The sequence below is a fragment of the Schistocerca nitens genome, chromosome 4 (assembly GCF_023898315.1).
Source record: "Schistocerca nitens isolate TAMUIC-IGC-003100 chromosome 4, iqSchNite1.1, whole genome shotgun sequence".
Taxonomy (NCBI): Eukaryota; Metazoa; Arthropoda; class Insecta; order Orthoptera; family Acrididae; genus Schistocerca; species Schistocerca nitens.
Window position 1 is genome coordinate 352050213 of NC_064617.1, and position 21258 is coordinate 352071470.

At 40.0% G+C, this 21258-nt stretch overlaps 1 protein-coding gene across 1 annotated transcript in view; it reads right to left on the bottom strand.

Annotated features, from left to right (window-relative positions):
* LOC126251642 (integrator complex subunit 5) overlaps positions 1–21258 on the bottom strand; it is a 132906-nt gene that overhangs the window by 32944 nt on the left and 78704 nt on the right. The window lies entirely within an intron of this gene.

The following is a 21258-nucleotide window of genomic DNA, read 5'->3' on the forward strand; positions in this document are numbered from 1 at the left end:
CAAAACCTGTGGAATGATGAAAAGCGTAAATATTGATCAAAGATGTTGAATTGTTTGCTTGTAAGGCAGGCCGAATAAAAAGAATAGTGACACCCGTTTATTTTTGCCTTTCCTATTATTGCAAGTGGAATGCAGGCAAACATGGCACACAGTTTGAATGGAGGGGAAGAAAATATAAATAAAAATACTGAAGGCATCAAATGACGAAACAGAAACAGTAACTTCACCCTGTACGATAAAGGAGGAGGGGCAGAGTTACCTGGAATCTGCTTATATGAGAACTATGAGGACACCAGGGACAGAAGGCAGAGGAGGGGACAAAGTTACCTGGGATCTGTGCATATGTAGACTATGAGCACACCAGGCACAGAATGCAAATCAAGAGATATTGCCTCCTAGCAAGACATAGAAAAGCATCCAACCAGACTAACTCCTGTTTACCCTACATATATACAGAAGCTCCTGCTTGGAGAGAATACCACTTGTAGAAGTCTGAAACTGTAACTTCCCTATAGATGGTGCTTGCAGCCAGTGTAGGGCTCATGAGACTGTGTCTGCAGCACCATCTGCTTCTCATAATGGCTGACGACGAATGTCAATACCCAGTAACCCTAGTTCCATACATCGGTATCTGTTTCAAACCGATAAACATGTTGAGTTTTGTGCCTACGAACTACAATTTGAGGACAGCATTGGTTTTCTGTTATCATTTGAACAAAAGTCCTGCAGAATTGCATTGAATGCTTGTCGAAGCTTTCGGTGAACATGCTCTTAAGAAAACATAGTATTTCGAGTGGTTCAAAAAATTCAAAAGTGGAGATTTTGACATGAGAGACGATGAGCACAGGAAACCACTGAAAAAGTTTGAAGAAAACAAATTGCAGGTCTTACTGGATGAAGACGATACTAAAACTCAACAGGAACTCACAGAACAATTGAATTTGACACAGAAAGCCATTTCTCTTTGGATGAAAGGTATGGGAAAGGCGAAGAAAGTGGGGAAAAATGGGTTCTGCATGACCTGAATGAAAGACAGCAAGCAAATAGAAAGACCACTTGTGAAATGCTGCTCACCTGATAAAAGAAAGTCGTTTCTCCATCTAATAGTGACAGGTGATGAAAAATGGATATATTTTGAGAATCCTAAGTGTCGTAAATCATGGGTGAATCCAGGCAAACAATCGACATCCACTGCAAGACCAAACCGCTTTGGAAAGAAGACAATGCTCTGTGTTTGGTGGGATTAGAAGGGTGTTATCTATTTTGAGCTGCTAAAACCTGATGAAACTTTTAACACTGTTTAAATGAAGCTTTATGTGAAAATTGACCAGACTATGGAAAAAGGCAACATAAAGTCATATTGCTCCATGATAATGCCCCATCACACACAGCAAAGCGGGTCAGGGAAACAATCGAGGCGTTCAGTTGGGAAATACTAAGGTATGTGGCTTATTCTCCTGACTTGGCTCCATCCAATTATCATCTATTTGCATCACTGGGATATGCTCTCACTGAACAACACTTCAATTCATATGAAAATGTACGAAAATGGCTCACTGACGGCTTGAAAAGAAGAATTGTTTTTTTTTTTTTTTTTTTTTTTTTTGGCGTGGCATCCACAGCGTGCTCGAGACTTGGGAGAAATGTATAAATAGCAATGGAGATTATTTTGAATAAAATATTGTGTATCAGTTTCAAACAACAGATGTATAATTATTGCAACCAAATTCTGGTTTCATACTTCTACACCTGGTAAATCTATCCCTCACAGCAAGAACTGCCATAAACAGGAGAGTTTTATGATGAAAATTTTCACTCTTGTCCTAATCACCCAATATGTAAGATACGGCCAACTACTCATGTAAAGTTCTTTTTGCATAAGTATTTTAAAGATGAGACAATCTGCAATTTCTGAGTATTTATACACACAGAAACACCACAGAAACTGGTATAAGCATGCGTATTCAAATACAGAGATATTTAAACAGGCAGAATACGGTGTTGCGTTTGGCAACACCTATACAAGACAAGTGTCTGGTGCAGTTGTTAGATCGGTTACTGCTGCTAGAATGGCAGGTTATCAAGATTTAAGTGAATTTGAATGTGGTGTTACAGTCGGCACACGAGCGATAGGACACACCATCTCTGAGGTAGCGATGAAATGGGGATTTTCCCGTACGACCATTTCACAAGTGTACCATGAATATCAGGTATCTGGTAAAACATCAGTTCTCCAACATTGCTGCGGCCAGAAAAAAATCCTGCAAGAACGAGACCAATGATGACTGAAGACAATTGTTTAACATGACAGAAGTGCAACCCTTCCGCAAATTGCTGCAGATTTCAATGCTGGGCTACCAACAAGTGTCAGCTTGTGAATCATTCAACGAAACATCATCAATATGGGCTTTTGGAGCTAAAGACCCACTCGTGTATCCCTGATAACTTCATGACACAAAGCATTATGCCTCACCTGGGCCTGTCAACACTGACATTGGACTGTTGATGACTGGAAACATGTTGCCTGGTTGGACAAGTCTTGTTTCAAATTGTATTGAGCAGATGGTCGTGTATGCGTATGGAGACAACCTCAAGAATCCATGGATCATGCATGTCAGTAGGGGACTGTTCAAGCTGTTGGAGGCTCTGTAATGGCATGGGGCATGTGCAGTTGGAGTGATATGGGGCACTTGATATGCCTAGATATGACTCTGACAAGCGACACATACGTAAGCATCCAGTGTGATCACCTACATCCATTCATGTCCATTGTGCATTCTGACGGACTTGGGCAATTCCAGCAGAGAAAGCGACACCTCACACATCCAGAATTACTACAGAGTGGCTCCAGGAGCACTCTTCTGAGTTTAAATACTTCTGCTGGCCACCAAAATCCCCAGACATGAACATTATTGAGCATATCAGGGATGTGTTGCAATGTGCTATTGAGAAGGTATCTCCACTCCCTCATACTCTTAACAGATTTATGGATGGCCCTCCACGATTCATGGTGTCAGTTCCCTCCAGCACTACTTCAGACATTAGTCGAGTCCGTGCCACATTGTGTTGTGACATTTCTGCATATTCGCGGGGGTCCTACACGATATTATGCAGGTGTACCAGTTTCTTTGGCTCTTCAGTGTATAGGCAACATTAATTTACATAATATCTGCATTAATTTTCAATGACAGAAGTAAAAAATATTGTAATTTGTCTGAGTCAGGAAATAACTTTAAGTGGGGGTATTATTTGTTTCTTGCTGCAGCTTTGTTAATTCTGACAGAATTAATTTAAATCCACACAATGCCTTTTTTTTATTGCACTTAAATGCAAATGCAGCAGAACAAAATTACATGAATCAAATTTGGATGCACACACATATGTAGTAGCATCCCCATTTTAGAACAATTTATATCAAACTGTCAGAGCAACAGTTTTTTATTCTGCTTGGTAAAACTATAATATGTAAAATATTAAAATATGGCTCAGTCATATAAAATTGTGATAAGATCACAAGTCACACAATGCGTTTCAAGAGTGCATTCTAATCTTCGGGAAAATATACATGATTCTTGTAAAAAAGAGACAGTAAAAAACATCAGACTAAACAGTCTCCTTCTTACTTTACTTTGTCCTCCACACACTCTGCTGATCCTGTTGAACCTACATACTTCTTTCTTCTACATACTGCCTTCTTTCAGCAGCTAGCACTATCACCTTGTATCATCAATACCGCAGTTTGTTTACTGTTGCATCTGTGGTGCAAGTGAGAAGTGCACAGAACTATTTGCTGTTATAGTGGCAGTGAAATACTAACACGTCACTGACAATCATGTGCATTTACCACAGTCATTGGGTTATGTTATGTCAGTTCTGTCTGCATGTGGCAACTGAACTAGCAGTTTAAATAAGAGGCACATTAATCTGATCCTGAAATGTACTTTTGCAGTTTATTGTAGCATCATCACAAAGTTTATAAAGAAAACACTCAAGCCACTCATGACTTGACCAATTAAAATGCTCTTGCTCTCACTATTATGCAGAAATATTTCCAGTTCTTCAGTTAACTCTAGTCCACCCCCCCCCCTTTTTTTTACCACAGTGTACATAAAACTTCAAGATCTGCATCTAGTTCGTTTAGTGAATTTCCAGTATCAAAAGCATGGGGGGCAATGGATGATCTACTGTAGTTGTTCAGGCTGAATGCACCTTTCTGCTCATCATATTTTAATTTAAAATCCCTCCTCATCACTCTTTAGTGTCACACAACATGCATTTTATCTTATACATGGCTGACCTGTCATACTTATTGGAATTTTAGATTTTGATGAACTTTGTATCCCAACAAATTTTCTGTTTTGTTTTAAAATTGAAGATAACATGTATTTCTAAGCACTATACAGTTATACACAATGCAATTATTTTAAGAGATAAAGCTGGGATAACATTTCACTACATGGGAACTAATGATTCATGTCCAAGTATTAGCTACTAATGTACATATCTAAAAACAAAACCTTCCTATGAGTGTTGTTGAAAAAGCGAACTACTGAGGAACAGCATATGCACGTGAGCGAGTGTGTGTGTTTGGGTGGATTTTTTCCTACAAGCTTGAAAAAGGAATTTCATTCTGAAAGACAGCAAAGCTCTGTACCCTTTATTTGTATACCTATCGACGACACAGCGCTTCTGCTAAATAATTCGTAATATTCAACTAGAACTTTCCATACATTATTCTTAAAGGTATACACATCTTAAACACAAAGGTTTACTACATATGATCCTGTTGGAAGTCTTATGACCTTGCCTTCCTCTGATCTTTGATATGACTTACCCAGTACATTATGCTGGGATTTACCTGTTTAATGTGAGCTTTGAACCAGGGTGCAACTTGGCATTTTTCAAATCAATGCCTGTGGTGCAAGAAGCAATAAATAACACAAAAAAATCTGGTAAAACAGAGGACTTAGTCCTGGACCTTACAATCTGTAGTCTACCACTTACCCATGGTTCTTATTGTCAATGTACTTCAGTAACTTTTTATTATATTTCTAAGGTACTGACAATGAAATTATTTCAAGACAGTATTTTAGATTCATTAAAATAATGAGACAACTAAACTTGTTAATGTGCTCAAACTGTAAAAATTTTAACAGTTGACGGGCAACAGACACCACATATATGGGCAACAAAATTATTTATCAAGGTTATTAACTTTCATGTCAAAGATTTTATTTAAAATTTCAGTTTACATCCCTTTTTCCAGTTTTACTTGTATTTTTGTTAAGCTTATTTCTACAATGGATTTCCAGATGAATTTTGTCCTCTACAAATTCCAGTGTGCTATTTTTGTTTTTGTTGGTGATGAGCATCACAGACAGAAACAAATAACAAAACATTATGAATCACATCTGCCCTTTATAAACAATCTGACCAAACTTTATTCTTATTGGTCAAACAGTGCATAAGATTCCTACCAGGGATAGAAAGCTATGTTCTGTGATGTGCATGAATTTTTTTCACCAAAACATGCATCTGCAAAATGCAAACGAGGGTCACACCAAAAGAAATGAACACTACTTTTTAAATCCATCTTTTATTCTACATGTTTGAAAGTTTTACAGTGTGTCGATACATCCTTTAGGAACAATATTTTCATTTCTCCACATAATTCCCATCCCTCTCAACTGCCTTAAGCCATCTTGGAACCAGCGCCTGTATACCCGCACGATAAAATTCTGGACCAACCTGTTGGAGTCACTGTTTGGAAGTGTGCACAAGGGAGTCATCATCTTCAAACCTTGTTCCACGAAGAGTCCTTCAGTTTCCCAAAGAGATGATAGTCACATGGAGCCAGGTCAGGACTGTAAGGCAGGTGTCCATCTGAGTTTTGTGATTGCTTCCATGGTTTTTTGACTTACATGTGGCTGTGCATTGTCATGCAACAGCAAAACATCCTGCTTTTGCTGATGTGGTCGAACACGACTCAGTCACGCTTGAAGTTTCTTCAGTGTCATCACATATGCATCAGAATTTATGGTGGTTCCATTTGGAATGGTGTCCACAAGCAAGAGTCCTTCGGAATCAAAAAACACCATAGCCATAACTTTTCCAGCAGAAGGTGTGGTTTTGAATTTTTTTTCTTGGGTGAATTTCCATGATGCCACTCCATTGATTGCCTCTTCGTCTCTGGTGAAATATGATGGAGCCACGTTTCATCACCTGTCACAATTCTTCCAAGAAATTCATCTACACCATTCTCGTACTGTTCCAAAAATTCGCTTCATACCGTTTTTCTTGTTTCTTTGTGAGCCACTGTCAACATCCTGGGAATCCACCTGGCACAAACCTTTTTTAACGCCAACACTTTCAGTATTCTGCAAACACTTCCTTCCCCTATCCCAATGTAGTGTGACAATTCATTCACTGTGATGCGTCTGTCAGCAGTCATCAATTCGTTAACTCTCTGCACATTGTCTGTGGCGTGTGCAGTACGAGGACTGCTGCTGCGAGGACAATCCTCAATATAGCCGTGCCTGCTTTCATCATGTAACCTACTTGCCCACCGACTAACTGTACTGCGATCGACAGCAGCATCTCCATACACCTTTTTCAACCTCTTGTGGATGCTTCCCACTGTCTCGTTTTCACAGCAGAGGAATTCTATGACAGCACATTGCTTCTGACGAATGTCAAGTGTAGGAGCTATCTTGAAGACATGCTGTGACGGCACCACTCACGGGAACAGGTTGAACTAAGTTTGAAAACAAGCGGGAAGGATGTATCTACACACTGTAAAACTTTCACACATGCAGAATGAAAACTGTATTTTTACAAAAATAGTGTGCACTTCTTTTGGAGTGACCCTCGTACCTTCCTTGTACTGTACAACCTGTCAAGCATATGCACAAATGCAAACAGAAAAAAAAAAAAAAACATTGCCTAGGGGCACATTTATGGACTTTGTTCTCTTTAAAGTGAATTTGATTATTTCAGATTTGTTCCTCTTAATAGATGTAGACTGTTCCTAAATCTCATATTAATTTAAACAAGTGGAGAGAGAATTATATTCAGTTTCTCTTAAATGAGGAATTTGTAATATCAATAATTTGTTAACTTGAAAATTTTGTTCGTATTTCGGTCCACAGCCTCCTAAAATTTTATGACGGAAAATAATGTAGTAGGCTGTACAAAAATATCCTTTATTCGTTGCGCAATTGGTCGATTTCGACACGAGTCATTTTTGAGCATTTACAAAAAAAGAATACATCAATGTGGCTGAGTATTACACACACACACGTACACAATGTAGAAAGCCATTAAACACAACCACAACCACAACTAAGCTTAAATTACATAGAAGCATAATCAAACAATGAAAACATGTTGGAATATCAATATTGTGCCTGTCTGCAACTCAACATGTCATTGTTACTTATACATAAGCATTAAGCAACCTGTAGTACATGATGTGATATAGAATTGAAAAGTCATCCCATATGTGGAGCCCTATGTGAAATAATCCATTTATGGATGGAAGAAGACATTCATATTACATATGAACTACAACACTTCCACATACAGACTGAGGCTGAAATCAGCCATTCTAATTTCTAGTAAAGATACATTCAAAGTTAACACAGATGACTATTGATAATGTACATCTTTGTACATCTTGGAATGTAACTTTGCTAGAAATTAGAACAGCTGATTTCAGCCTCAGTTTGTATCTACATCTACATGATTACTCTGCAATTCACATTTAAGTGCTTGGCAGAGGGTTCATCGAACCACAATCATACTATCTCTCTACCATTCCACTCCCGAACTGCACGCGGGAAAAACGAACACCTAAACCTTTCTGTTCGAGCTCTGATTTCTCTTATTTTATTTTGATTATCATTCCTACCTATGTAGGTTGGGCTCAACAAAATATTTTCGCATTCGGAAGAGAAAGTTGGTGACTGAAATTTCGTAAATAGATCTCACCGCGACGAAAAACGTCTTTGCTTTAATGACTTCCATCCCAACTTGTGTATCATATCTGCCACAATCTCTCCCCTATTACGTGATAATACAAAACGAGATGCCCTTTTTTGCACCCTTTCGATGTCCTCCGTCAATCCCACCTGGTAAGGATCCCACACCTCGCAGCAATATTCTAACAGAGGACGAACGAGTGTAGTGTAAGCTGTCTCTTTAGTGGACTTGTTGCATCTTCTAAGTGTCCTTCCAATGAAACGCAACCTTTGGCTCACCTTCCCCACAATATTATCTATGTGGTCTTTCCAACTGATGTTGTTCGTAATTTTAACACCCAGGTACTTAGTTGAATTGACAGCCTTGAGAATTGTACTATTTATCGAGTAATTGAATTCCAACAGATTTATTTTGGAACTCATGTGGATCACCTCACACTTTTCGTTATTTAGCGTCAACTGCCACCTGCCACACCATACAGCAATCTTTTCTAAATCGCTTTTGGATTTTGGATGACCTTGCTAGACGGTCAATTACAGCATCATCTGCGAACAACCCAAGGGAACTGCTCAGATTGTCACCCAGGTCATTTATATAGATCAGGAACAGCAGAGGTCCCAGGACGCTTCCCTGGGGAACACCTGATATCACTTCAGTTTTACTTGATGATTTGCCGTCTATTACTATGAACTGCGACCTTCCTGACAGGAAATCACGAATCCAGTCGCACAACTGAGACGATACCCCATAGGCTCGCAGCTTGATTAGAAGTCGCTTGTGAGGAACGGTGTCAAAAGCTTTCCAGAAATCTAGAAATACGGAGTCAACTTGAGATCCCCTGTCGATTGCGGCCATTACTTTGTGCGAATAAAGATCTAGCTGCGTTGCACAAGAACAATGTTTTCTGAAACCATGCTGATTACGTATCAAAAGATCGTTCTCTTCGAGGTGATTCATAATGTTTGAATACAGTATATGCTCCAAAACCCTACTGCAAACCGACGACAATGATATAGGCCTGAAGTCCGATGGATTACTCGTACTACCCTTCTTAAACACTGGTGCGACCTGCGCAATTTTCCAATCTGTAGGTACAGATATATCGGTGAGCGAGCGGTTGTATATGATTGCTAAGTAGGGAGCTATTGTATCAGTGTAATCTGAAAGGAACCTAATCAGTATACAATCTGGACCTGAAGACTTGCCCGTATCAAGCGATTTGAGTTGCTTCGCAACCCCTAAGGTATCTACTTGTAAGAAACTCATGCTAGCAGCTGTTCGTGTTTCAAATTCTGGAATATTCCATTCGTCTTCCCTGGTGAAGGAATTTCGGAAAACGGTGTTCAATAACTCCGCTTTAGCGGCACAGTCGTCGGTAACAGTACCATCGGCACTGCGCAGCGAAGGTATTGACTGTGTCTTGCCGCTTGTGTACTTTACATACGACCAGAATTTCTTTGGATTTTCTACCAAATTTCAAGACAATGTTTCGTTGTGGAACCTATTAAAGGCATCTCGCATTGAAGTCCGTGCCAAATTTCGCGTGTCTTTAAATTTTAGCCAATCTTCGAGATTTCGCGTTCTTCTGAACTTCGCATGCTTTTTCCGTTGCCTCTGCAACAGCGTTCGGACCTGTTTTGTGTACCATGGGGGATCAGTTCCATCTCTTACCAATTTATGAGGTATGAATCTCTCAATTGCTGTTGCTACTATATCTTTGAATTTGAGCCACATCTCGTCTACATTTGCATAGTCAGTTCGGAAGGAATCGAGATTGTCTCTTAGGAAGGCTTCTAGTGAGACTTTATGCGCTTTTTTAAATAAAATTATTTTGCGTTTGTTTCTGGTGGATTTGGAAGAAACGGTATTGAGCCTAGCTACAACGACCTTGTGATCACTAATCCCTGTATCAGTCATGATGCTCTCTATTAGCTCTGGATTGTTTGTGGCTAAGAGGTCAAGAGTGTTTTCACAACCATTTACAATTCGCGTGGGTTCGTGGACTAACTGCTCGAAATAATTTTCGGAGAAAGCATTTAGGACAATCTCGGAAGATGTTTTCTGCCTACCACCGGTTTTGAACAAGTATTTTTGCCAACATATCGAGGGAAGGTTGAAGTCCCCACCAACTATAACTGTATGAGTGAGGTATTTATTTGTTACGAGACTCAAATTTTCTCTGAACTGTTCAGCAACTATATCATCGGAGTCTGGGGGTTGGTAGAAAGAGCCAATTATTAACTTAGTTTGGCTGTTAAGTATAACCTCTACCCATACCAATTTGCACAGAGTATCTTCTTCAACTTCACTACAAGATAAACCACTACTTACAGACACAAACACTCCACCACCAATTCTGCCTAATCTATCTTTCCTGAACACCGTCTGAGACTTCGTAAAAATTTCTGCAGAACTTATTTCAGGCTTTAGCCAACTTTCTGCACCTATAATGATTTCAGCTTCTGTGCTTTCTATTAGCGCTTGAATCTCAGGGACTTTCCCAGCACAACTATAACAATTTACAACTACAATTCCGACTGTTCCTTGATCCAAACACGTCCTGTATTTGCCATGCACCCTTTGAGATTGCAGCCCACCCGATACTTTCCCGAGGCCTTCTAACCTAAAAACAGGCCAAGTCCACGTCACACAGCCTCCGCTACCCGTGTAGCCGCCAGCTGAGTGTAGGAACTCCTGGCCTATTCAGCGGAACCCGAAACCCCACCACCCTATGGCGCAAGTCAAGGAATCTGCAGCCAACATGGTCGCAAAACCGTCTGAGCCTCTGATTCAGACCCTCCACCCGGCTCTGCACCACACGTCCGCAGTCAGTTCTGTCAACGATGCTGCAGATGGTGAGCTCTGCCTTCATCTCGTAAGCAAGACCGGCAGCCTTCACCAAATCGCTGGAATCCAGAGAGAATTTTCTCAGATCCAAAGCGACACACGTCATTAGTGGCGACATGTGCCACCACCTGCAGCTGGCTGCACCCTGCACTATTCATGGCATCCGGAAGGACCCTTTCCACATCAGGAATGACTCCACCTGGAATGCACACTGGATTTCTTCCCCTCCTTAGCCGCCATATCCCTAAGGGGCCCCATTACGCGCCTAACATCGGAGCTCACAACTACCAATAAGCCCACCCTCTGTGATTGCCCAGACCTTGAAGGCTGAGAATCATCCTCTGAAACAGGGCAGGCAGCTGCATCTGGCTAAGCCAGAGACAGTACCTGAAACCTGTTTGTCAGGCGCACCGGGGAGGCTTTCTGATCAGCCTCCGGGGACGTCTTTTGCTGCCTGCCACGCCTTGGAACGACCTCCCAATCAACCAGCCCCATTGCGGGCAGCAACCGGGGCAACCACAGCGGCAGACCGATCTGGGGACAGACGGGACGAGGTTGACATCCATGTGATACCCAAGTCTGGCTCCCCACAGTGGTCCCCATTGACAACAGCCTCAAGCTGCGCGACCGAAGTCAGCACCGCCTACAGCTGTGAGCGAAGGGATCCCAACTCAGCCTTCATCCGAACACAGCAATCACAGTCCCTGTCCATTCTAATCGATGTTGAACAAACGTTACTGAAACACGAGTCCGTGCCTAGATAACGCAAGGGAAACACCCAAAGAATGTGTGAACTAACCTGTACAAATGCCTAACGACTGCGCTACAATCTGCCTGAATTTACGATTACAGTACCTAAAACTCGAAATTACACCTCCTATTCGAAACTCACACACAATTTAAGTCAGAATCTACGAAGTAAACACAGAAAAGAAGGTATATACGGATCTTTCTGCGCTGTCGATGTGCACCAACTGGGAGCTCAGGCCACACTGGTCTCTGAGAGCCTACTAGACAGACAAGTGCCACTGATGTACCAAAACAAAACAAATGCCTAATGATTGGGCTACAATCTGCCTGTATGTGGAAGTATTGTGGTTCACGCACAATATGACATAGTTATATGGTTCTAGGATGATTTTTTCCCTTAGATTATAATGTAGATGGATTATTTCATGAATGGGTTCACCTATGGAATGACTTTTTGACTGTTTGCCTCATCACAAACAACATATTGCATAATACCTATGTATAAATAAATAAGACTGATTCTGCTGAACTTAAATATAATTGTTGTTATGTTTAATGGTTTTCCACGGTGTATATATGTAATGCAATATTCGGCAATGTCTTGTAGGTGCTTGAAAATTACTTACAAGGGAAACTCCCCATCTCACCCCCCTCAGATTTAGTGGCAAGAGGGCCCACTAGACATCCCATCAAAAACTGAACACAGATCAAGCATGAAAACAGGAAGGTGTAATGAACAGTGGGGAAAAAAGTTAAAAAGAGGAGGGAAAAAAAACAGACGTGCCAATACCTCCCCCTCTGCCCCCCCTCCTCCCACTGCTTGCTGTATTCAAATTTGTGTCTGTGTCGTGGTGTAACGTCTGTTTGCAACAGCAAGTTGTTTAAGAATAGGACCTATATTGACAGCTGATTCTGCACAATAACTCTAGGCAGCTGAAAGGAAGCGGCTTCCGAATGGAAACTGCAAACGTTTGATGAAAAGGCAACAGGTCAACTGAATCCTCCACCAGAAAACATGTCTGGTGAGTCACACATGACATTAGTGACAGCATGTGTGTCATATGATAGGAATGTCTTACCTACACACCTAATTTGTATGCCTGGTAAGTGAGATATGCCTCCTTGCCTGATTTAGGAGTTCGTATGAATGTGAAAGGAGTCACTCGCAAGGAAATAAAAAGGTAATAGTTTGTCACATAAGCTGCAATGAATGCATGCAACAGTTTCACAACCACACAGTTTCTCTATGCCCTGTCCATACATATATTTTAATATTTTTGAATTTGTGTTCCATTTTGGAAGTTTTAACTCTTGAATTCCTTTGTTGTAACATAGTTCACGCCATTTATTTGTTATTTTCATTTTTGTGAGACACCTATGTGGTATCTCGCCCACTCTCCACTACTCATCACGTTTACCTGCAACGGTAATGTATTCCCACCACATGACTCATATTCTATAACCAATGTGTAGTATAACAGCTACAGAAACTAGAGCACACATTTCAATGACCAGATGGACATTTCATAATGTTGTGAGGAAAAAATAAAATAAAAATAAAGTGCATGATGGAGTTCTGAACATGACTTTCCCACTTTACAGTACAACACCACGACACTATGGCTGTTCATTTATGCTCAATATTGCACTTGTTGAGCTTCGGCCATTCACTCTTTCTATTTTGCTTCTTTTTCACTGTTCAGTACACCTTCTTCCTGTTTTCACACTTGATCTGTGTTCAGTTTTTAATGAGCTATATCAGTGCTGCTATTCACTGGGCCATCTTACCACTAAATTTGAGGAGGGTGCAATGGGGAGTTTCCCTTGTTAGTTCCATACTGGCCAACTACACAACAAGTAAAGGATACAAGGTATGTGAGAAAAGTAGTAAGACTGACGGCAATCCAAGTGATCTGGCAATGCTGTGTTGTTCTACTCATGCAGAAGGGTGTGTTCATCCCTTCCAGATGCTCACTCTGAGTTGCAGCTCGGCGTAGCCATCATGTGATTTTTGAAAGCACCATCAGTAAAGTTGTATTTTTGCTGCATATTACAAAAACGGATCTGCAGAATTTAGAAAAATATTACATCATCAAGTTTTGTGCTAAACTTGGAGAATCCAAAAGTGTGACCTTTTAAAGTTGAAACAGGACTAAGGGGAACTTTTCTGATCAAGAGCACAAGTTTTTTGTTGATACAAATACTTTTTGGAAGGCCAAGAACACATTGAAGACCAACCTTGTAAATCAAAGATCAAAACAATGCTGATTTGCTTTTTTTGACAGTAGGGATATCATGCATAAAGAATTTGTTCCTACAGGACAAACAGTCAACCAAGTGTTTTACAAAGATATTCTTGAAGAGCTCAGTAAATGGTGAACAGAGTCAGACCAGACATTCCAGACAAGTGGATGTTGAATTGTGTCAACACCCCACATCACACAGTCACTTCCATCATGGAATTTTTGAGCTCAAAAGGCATTCCTGTTGTTCCAAAGCACCCCTTTTCACCTGATCTGAGTCCTTGGGACTGCTTTCTTTTCCTGAAACTGAAAAATATCTTAAAAGGATGTCATTTTGGAACTCTGGAGAACATACAAAAGAACGTGACTGATATGTCAAATGCTCTATCAGTGCTGCTACCAAGACTGGGAATGACAACTCTGCCGGTGTATAGCTGTTGAGGGGAACTACTTTGCAGGGGACAATGTTGTTGTTTGAAAATAGTAACAACTATGGTAGATTAAAAATTAGTCTCATTACTTTTCTCACATACCTCGTTTAACTGTAAAGCCTACTATGGACACTGTTTTCCTTCACTGAGTTTTTTAACTGTTTCACTCAGTACCAGAAAGTTCATTGCCAAGCTGTTACGAGTTTATGTACTATTCAGTTCAGATGCTGAATATTTATTTATATTTAATTACTGAGAAAATTAGAAGCATATTGCAATGTATATGCTATTACTTATTTTCCATGGTTCTTTGTTGTTGTTGTCGTCATTCCAGAGACTGATTTGATGTAGCTCTCCATGCTACTCTATCCTGTGAAAGCTTCTTCATCTTCAAGTAACTACTGCACCCTACAGCCTTCTGAATCTGATTAGTGTATTCATCTCTTGGTCTCCCTCTAATGATTTTTGCCCTCCATGCTGCCCTCCAATACTAAATTGGTGATCCCTTGATGCCTCAGAACATGTCCTGCCAACTGATCCCTTCTTCTACTCAAGTTGTGCCACAAATTCCTCTTCGCCCCAATTCTATTCCTTACCTCCTTATTAATTGCGTGATCTACCCATCTAATCTTCAGCATTCTTCTGTAGTACCACATTTCGAAAGCTTCTATTCTCTTCTTGTTGAAACTATTTATTATCCATGTTTCACATCCATACATGGCTACATTTCATACAAATACATTTAGAAAAGACTTCCTGACACTTAAATCTATATTCGATGTTAACAAATTTCTCTTCTTCAGAAACACTTCTCTTGCCATTGCAATTCTACATTTTATATCCTCTTTACTTCGACCAACATCAGTTATTTTGCTCCCCAAATAGCAAACTTCATCTACTACTTTAAGTGTCTCGTTTCCTAATCTAATTCCCTCAGCATCACCTGATTTAATTAGACTACATTCATTATCCTCATTTTGCTTTTATTGATGTTCATCTTATATACTCCTTTCAAGACACTGTCCATTCCTATCAACTGCTCTTCCAGGTCCTTTGCTGTCTCTGACTGAATTACAATGTCATCAGCAAACCTCACAATTTTTATTTCTTCACCATGGATTTTAATTCCTACTCCAATTTTTTCTTTTGTTTCCTTTACTGCTTGCTCAATATTCAGATTGAATAACATCGGGCATAATCTACAACCCTGTCTCACTCCCTTCCCAACCACTGCTTCCCTTTCATGCCCCTCGACTCTTACAACTGCCATCTGGTTTCTGTACAAATTGTAAATAGCCTTTTGCTCCCTGTATTTGACACCTGCCACCTTCAGAATTTGAAAGAGAGTATTCCAGTCAACACTGTCAAAAGCTTTCTCCAAGTCTACAAATGCTAGAAATGAAGGTTTGCTTTCCTTAATCTGTCTTCTAAGATAAGTTGTAGCGTCAGTATTGCCTCACGTGATCTAACATTTCTGCAGAATCCGAACCGATCTTCCCCAAGGTCAGCTTCTACCAGTTTTTCCATTCATCTGTAAGGAATTTGTGTCAGTATTTTGCAGCTGTAACTTATTAAGCTAATAGATCGGTAATATTCACCCCTGTCAACACCTGCTTTCTTAGGGATTGGAATTATTATATTCTTCTTGAAGTATGAGGGTATTTCACATGTCTCATATGTCTTGCTCACCAGATGGTAGAGTTGTCAGGGCTGGTTCTCCCAAGGCTATCAGTAGTTCTAATGGAATGTTTTCTACTCCCGGGGCCTTGTTTCGACCTAGGTCTTTCAGTACTCTGTCAAATACTTCAAGCAGTATCATATCTCCCATTCCATCTTCATCTACGACCTCTTCCATTTCCATTATATTGCCCTCAATTACATCACCCTTTTATAGACCCCCTAATACTCCTTCCACCTTTCTGCTTTCCCTTTTTTGCTTAGAACTCGTTTTTCATCTGAGCTCTTGATTTCATACAAATGTTTCTCTTTTCTCCAAAGGTCTCTTTAACTTCCCTGTAGACAGTATCTATCTTACCCCCAGTGGTATATGCCTCTACATCCTTTCATTAGTTCTCTAGCCATTCCTGCTTAGCTATTTTGCACTTCCTGTCAATCTCATTTTTGAGATGTTTGTATCCCTTTTCACCTGCTTCATTTACTGTATTTTTGTATTTTCTCCTTTTATCAATTAAATTCAATATCTCTTCTGTTACTCAAGGATTTCTACTAGCACTCGTCTTTTTACCAACTTGATCCTCTGCTGTCTTCACTATTTCATCTCTCAGAGCTACCCATTCTTCTTCTACTGTATTTCTTTTCCCTGTTCCCGCCAATCGTTCCCTAATGCTCTCTTTGAAAATCTCTACAACCTCTGGTTCTTCCAGTTTATCCAGGTCCCATCTCCTTGAATTCCCACCTTTTTGCAGTTTCTTCAGTTTTAATCTACAGGTCATAACCAATAGATTGTGGTCAGAGTCCAAATCTGCCCCTGGAAATGTCTTACACTTTAAAATCTGGTTCCTAAATCTCTGTCTTGCCATTATATAATCTACCTGAAACATTCCAGTGTCTCCAGGTCTCTTCCACATATACAACCTTCTTTTGTGATTCTGAAACCAAGTGTTAGCTATGATTAAGTTATGCTCTGAGCAAAATTCTACCAGGCAACTTCCTCTTTCATTCAATATCCCCAGTCCATATTCAGCTACTACTTTTCCTTCTCTTCCTTTTCCTACTATTGAATTCCAGTCCCCCATGACTATTAAATTTTCATCTCCCTTCACTGTCTGAATAATTTCTTTTATCCCATCATACATTTCTTCAATCTCTTCGCCATCTGCGGAGCTAGTTGGCATATAAACTTGTACTACTGTGGTAGGTGTGAGCTTCGTCTCTATCTTGGCTACAATAATGGATTCACTATGCTGTTTGTAGTAGCTGACCTGCGCTACTATTTCTTTATTCATTATTAAACCTACTCTGGCATTACCACTATTTTATTTTGTATTTATAGCCCTGTATTCACCTGACCAGAAGTCTTGTTCGTCCTGCCACCAAACTTCACTAATTCCCACTATATCTAAATCCAACCTATGTATTTTCCTTTTTAAATTTTCTAACCCACCTGCCCGATTAAGGGATCTGACATTCCACGCTCCGATCTGTAGAACACCAGTTTTCTTTTTCCTGATAACAATGTTCTCCTGAGTAGTCCCCGCCCGGACATCCGAATGGGGGTCTATTTTACCTCCGGAATATTTTACCCAAGAGGATGTCATAATCATTTAACCATACAGTAAAGCTGCATGCCCTCAGAAAAAATTATGGCTGTAGTTTCCCCTTGCTTTCAGCCGTTCACAGTACCAGCACTGCAAGGCCGTTTTGGTAAATCTTACAAGGCCAGATCAGTCAATCATCCAGACTGTTGTCCCTGCAACTACTGAAAAGGCTACTGCCCCTCTTCAGGAACCACACGTTTGTCTGGCCTCCCAACCGATACCCCTCCATTGTGGTTGCACCTACGGTACGGCTATCTGTATCGCTGAGGCACGCAAGCCTCCCCACCAATGCAAGATCCATGGTTGATGGGCGGAGGGGTTCTTTGTATATGCTACAAACAAAATATGCAGCTTGCAGTGTTACGCTTTACACAGCAAGTACAGCAATCCTGTCAATAAACAAAATGTAACGGTTGGCCTTTGTCTACATAACATTATGAAACCTTTGTGGACTGCAGGCAGCCAGAAAACATGTTTCACTTATGGTCCTCATTCAGTATCTTACAGCACATGTCCTATTATGACGTATAACGTATTGTTTCCTACCCTTGCCCTCAATATAAGTGGGTCCCTCTCGTCCTGTGATCTGTGTGACTTGTCCTTTGTTTTTAACCTTCTCCAACTACCTGGTCTCTTCTCCCTGAGGAACGAACACCAGTTTCAAAAGCTAGGAAGCGTGTCACTTTTATTTTTATGTGTGCATATTGACAGCAGTACACATTTCAACTCCTGATGGTAGGTACTGACCTGCAATTCTGTCTCATAATTTATTACATTTCTTGACTGAATTTTCTTCTGATACAATTTATATATTGTTTTACTTACATAAGGACTGCACTCTGGACAGAACTGACTGAAGAGTTCCTTGTTTCATGTCTGACAGCTGCATCTGACCATAAAAACTCTTTTATATAATTCATCTAAAAACAAAGATGATGTGACTTACCGAACGAAAGCGCTGGCAGGTCGATAGACATACAAACAAACACAAACACACACACAAAATTCAAGCTTTCGCAACAAACTGTTGCCTCATCAGGAAAGAGGGAAGGAGAGGGAAAGACGAAAGGATGTGGGTTTTAAGGGAGAGGGTAAGGAGTCATTCCAATCCCGGGAGCGGAAAGACTTACCTTAGGGGGAAAAAAGGAGGAAAAAAGGACGGGTATACACTCGCACATACACACATATCCATTCACACATATACACACGTCTGCTTGTGTCTGATCAGTCAATCATCCAGACTGTTGCCCTTGCAATTACTGAAAAGGCTGCTGCCCCTCTTCAGGAACCACACGTTTGTCTGGCCTCTCAACAGATACCCCTCCGTTGTGGTTGTACCTACGGTACGGCTATCTGTATCGCTGCGGTGCGCAAGCCTCCCCACCAACGGCAAGGTCCATGGTTCATGGGGGGGGGGGGGGGGGTACTTCAGTACCTAATCATAAAGTTTCATTTTTGTTCTACTTTTGTTAGATTCATGAGTCATATATGAGGTACTATTTGGCAAAAAGCTACACATTTGCTTAAAACAATATATATTAACACATGCAGAATTTGCAGAGTCACATTTTTCAAAATAAAAGTTTCTGTGTCATCACATGTTCTTCCTTTATTCATAACTAAAGTTCTAATGTGGAGTTTCAATTAAGTGATTAAAACTCAGCAGAATGTAAGTCTGGTCAGTTGACAATGGTAACATATAAACATGCCATATCATTTCTGTTGTATCTGAACTGCACTAGTCATGGCGATCTCATTATCAGATGAAGCAACAGGAATGTCTGCTTGAGTACCAAATCTTAGCCTGCATATGTTAACACAGCTCTGGATCTTCATACAAAAAGTGGTCTTTAGACAAGAGAGCAAAGTCAGATGATGAAATATTTATTCTGTGACAAGTCCTGTAATTCACCAGTTTGCAATTGTACATAATCAACAAGAATTCTCCCGCAGAGTTTGTACCGTCAAATATACACACATCTCAAGATTGGATATTTTTGGTCGTCTTTGATGACAATATAACATAACATCCTCAATGAAAAACATTCTTTTTGTGTCCTGATCAAGAATCACATAATAAGAGCCCCCACTTACCAACATGTTCATAAAAATATCAAATGTAAAACGCATTTTTGTACTCTATCTGTTTTTATAATTTTACTAGCTCAAACAGCGATGTTCTGTGGACGCATTGCTGCTAATTTCGTTGTAATCTGCCAGCATTGAACAAAACCACATCTATTGTTTATTTGTGTGTGTACATATGAACAAACTGCACCACTCCAGGTGTTGATTTCTCTCCCCTGGGTCATGTATGGAAGAACAGGAAAGTTCAGAAAAATTTGGCTCTGGTTACTACTTTATACACATTTCTTACTCACGTTTTCAACATTAATGAACATACTCATGTTTAGCACTAACATTTCTACTGTCAGCATAATAACATTGTCTTTCTCAATCCCTTTGTAAGCTATGACCACAGTGATAAACTTGGACAAAATGATATACTCATCTTTGAAGACACGGACAAATTGCATTAATACTGTCCAGAGCAACTGCTCTCATAGCTTACAGAACCCAGGCTCAAATGTGTCAATAATGGATTACTGATCTACTGTATCTAATGCAGCCAAAAAGCACTCTTACAAACTCTTTTAAATCCTTCAGTTCAGATCTTTTGTTTCTCCTGAATGGATATGAGGTTTGCCTTTTACTTGTAACAAAATCTCAAATTACCTTTAAGTTGGACTTCGAATTAATGCAGTTACCAGGGATCATTTGTTTCTGGTACGAATTGTAACTGTGGTTATAATAATCCTCATAAATATGTTCCAACATTTGATCATCAATTCTCCAGAGCAAATTTGTTCATAATATTTCGGGGAAGAAAGTGCATATTCATCTGACTGGTAGTTCCTTCAGATGCTGGATATAATATTTCAGAACTGTTGGACCTTTCATGTCCTCATTTTCTTCTCCACTGTCCAATACACTGCCTCTGTTACTCTCCATTAATGATCTGCAAAAATGTAGTGAGATATAGCAGCCATGATGTACTCTGAATTTCAAATTGTCTAGGACACACAATCAATAAACACTGTGGCTAAGACAATTTTAAATTTCGAGTATTCCTCTCCAATATGTCTGTATGTATTTCTGTTAATACTCCACAGTATTTTTGTATTATGGTATCACATAAGATGCATGTAAAAGGTCCAGCTTCACCTCAATTGCATCTTCATTTTCCAGCGCACAAATTCAGCATGCCTTTTTATACAACAACTTAACAGTGTTCGAAAGACTCATCTAGCTTCCACCTACTAAGGTCTGCCATTAGTATATGTCCTTCACAACTGAACACAGCAACACTCTCAGTTGTACTGTTTATACAGTGACAACACAGTAAGGCTAGTATATTGACCTTCAGATGGCACTAGTGGCTGCATATGAAGTTTTATAGATGAATGGCACTGATATTTATTCAAACAGGTACAACATTATATTTTTAGTTTCCAATTTGCTTTATCTGCTCAAACTAGGGTACTTTTCATGTAATAGGCGAATTAAAAGGGAGAAGATGATACAAAGTAGTGGGTGATTTGTCATGGATTTGTTTAGTCAGCTTGAGAGCATCTCGCAAATGCTCTAGAAACACCATAGGGAGACAGTAAAAGAGGCATAGCATAACAGAGTGTCTTACCATCAAAATTCCAGCTCCTACATTCTGAA